Consider the following 2,972-nt stretch of genomic DNA (forward strand, 5'->3'; position numbering starts at 1 on the left):
CTCACTACTTTCAATCTAGTACTTCACTGATTGCCTCCTATAGGAAGCAATCAGTGAAGTACTAGATTGAAAGTAGTGAGCTGGATTTTTGTATGGTGAGATGATCAATTCTCCGTTTCTGCAAAGAAATGCTGCAAACAGCGTGGGTTATATGATTTCTTGCCTAATTTGATGCTGTTTGAGCAAAAGTTTGGTTAACTGTGTTGTTGTATTATTTATTTCTTGCAACTTCAACAACACAGTTACCCAAAGTTTTGCTCAAACAGCATCAAATTAGGCAAGAAATCATATAACCCACGCTGTTTGCAGCATTTCTTTGCAGAAACGGAGAATTGATCATCTCACCATACAAAAATCCAGCTCACTACTTTCAATCTAGTACTTCACTGATTGCTTCCTATTGATCGTTAAAGGCATGTGCCAAGCCGTTTTGAAGAGTGTTACGTCTGTTTGTCTGTGGCGCTAGTGTTCGATCGCTTTGACGTTTGCCAGTGTACACGTTGTTGAATGATGCAAACGAAAATTGCCCATTGCACGGTGACGTCATCAAGAAATCGCTCTCTTTCTCTCCTAGGGGAAATTAGAAAACAACAGGACCAACACCTGTCAAATTTGACAGGTACTGGTCCTGTTGTTTTTAAACTCTCTGAAGGAGCAAAAGAGATAGAATTTCGCCGTGAAGTGGTCTATTACAGGCAATTTGTGTAGTAGTGTGCGTGTCAGCTAAACATCAAATCGAAATCCATCATGGCCGACAGTGTCGCGCGCGGTTCTACCAACAGGTGGCAGTGTGCTCATGAAAATGACACCGGTCAAAAGTTTTTGATGAATTCCCTCTAAGAGTTACGTCTGTTTGTCTGTGCTGTAACCAAAACGGCCGAGATAGCGCTCCAAAAGAACCGAACAGGAATCCGCGCGTGTTCATCACGCTGGACGTAAAGAATATACGTTCAACAGCGTCTGAACACCCCAAGTTCTCCATACAAACTTCGGTTTTAAACTGTGAAGGCCCGGTCCAATATTTTTCAAAAATTCATTCACTATGACACTTCTAGCACCGACAAACTGACGTGCAGGCTAGTACGAAGGTTCATGAAATGCGCGTCCGAAATTTCAAATTGAAAACCGTTGAAACACTAATGCCATCTGTTGATTTTTGTTCAGAAGTATTTTGACCAAAAAATATCGATCACTCTTAAATAATACCACGCAAACGTGTGTTCGAATGGAAAGATTTTTCAAAGGTCGAACGATGCTCTATAAACGTCAATACAATGGGAATGATTACTCATACTTCACATGATTGACGAAGAAAAGAAAAAAATCAATTAATTCTGTTCAAAATATAGCTTTTTGCAAGCTTTGAACACTCATAAGTCTCACATAATTTCATTATTTTCTTGGATTTATTGTAGCGTGGATGTTGACATTCTGTGGCGTCGTCGGCGGCGTCGCCCTCATCGTCATCACTGCCGTTGCCGTTCTTTTGCTATTTTGCTATTTAACTATACATCAGGACACAATAATTTCATCATAAGAACCAAAGTAAATGTTCTTGAAGCAATTTATTAATGACTAAACAATGTAAGTTCTCAATTTGATAATATTTCTCAGTTCGAAACGTGAAATAGTGATCGCCTAAGCACTCGATATCTTAACGGCACCAGCAGCAGCAACAGAGACAGCAACATCGTCGCGACGCTCGTTGAATCCGGTGCGTATACAGATGGTAACAACCACCAAAATTTGGTGTTATTTAACTACGGCTGAGGCGTTGAACTAAATTATTCAATTTTCATATTCAAATGCTTAAGTAAACCGTAAAATGCTACATTCTGAGTGCCCGCGAAGCAGCAGACTCATATTACCGGCTATCACGTGCTTTTGTTTACAAATTATTCGGTCAAGACGACGCCTGCATGGGCGTCATCATTTTGTCAAACGTCACTTCAGTTTGACATTTGCGATCACTGGCTTTTGAATTAATCGTGTAATGTTTTCGGTCATGTCCTGAGATCGAGAGTCACGTCAGTTCGTCGGTGCTTCTAGGGTCTTTTTTTCTCATCCCATAACACCAATAGGACAGATCGGTGAAGTACTAGATTTGTAGTAATGAGCTGAATTTTTGTATGGTGAGAAGGTCAATTCTCCGTTTCTGCAATGAAATGGTGCAAAAAGTGTGGGTATTATGATTCCTTGCCTAAATTGATGCTGTTTGAGCAAAACTTTGGGCAACAGTATTGTTGTTTTCTCCATTTCTTGCAACATAAACAACATAGTTATCCAAAGTTTTGCTCAAACAGCATCAAATTAGGCAAGGAATCATAATAGGACAGATCGGTGAAGTACTAGATTTGTAGTAATGAGCTGAATTTTAGTATGGTGAGAAGGTCAATTCTCCGTTTCTGTAATGAAATAGTGCAAAAAGCGTGGGTATTATGATTCCTTGCCTAATTTGATGCTGTTTGAGCAAAACTTTGGGCAACAATGTTGTTGTTTTCTCCATTTCTTGTAACATAAACAACATAGTTATCCAAAGTTTTGCTCAAACAGCATCAAATTAGGCAAGGAATCATAATACCCACGCTTTTTGCACCATTTCATTGCAGAAACGGAGAATTGACCTTCTCACCATACTAAAATTCAGCTCATTACTACAAATCTAGTACTACACCGAACGTGCCCCATACCCACACTTTTTGCACCATTTCATTGCAGAAACGGAGAATTGACCTTCTCACCATACAAAAATTCAGCTCATTACTACAAATCTAGTACTACACCGAACGTGCCCCATTTTTGTAAAATTTTGTCGAGCACTGTAATCAGATAAGTCGTGTTTGGCGGTGTACTAGATTTCCAATAAGAAACACGCTAAACGTACTAGATGTTCTCATACAGTACCAGTTTTCATCGTGTACATCTCTCTTCTTATTTGACGTTTATCCCGTGTTTCGCATTTTTTTTTATCG

The sequence above is a fragment of the Aedes albopictus genome, chromosome 3, assembly GCF_035046485.1.
Source record: "Aedes albopictus strain Foshan chromosome 3, AalbF5, whole genome shotgun sequence".
In the NCBI taxonomy this organism is placed as follows: Eukaryota; Metazoa; Arthropoda; class Insecta; order Diptera; family Culicidae; genus Aedes; species Aedes albopictus.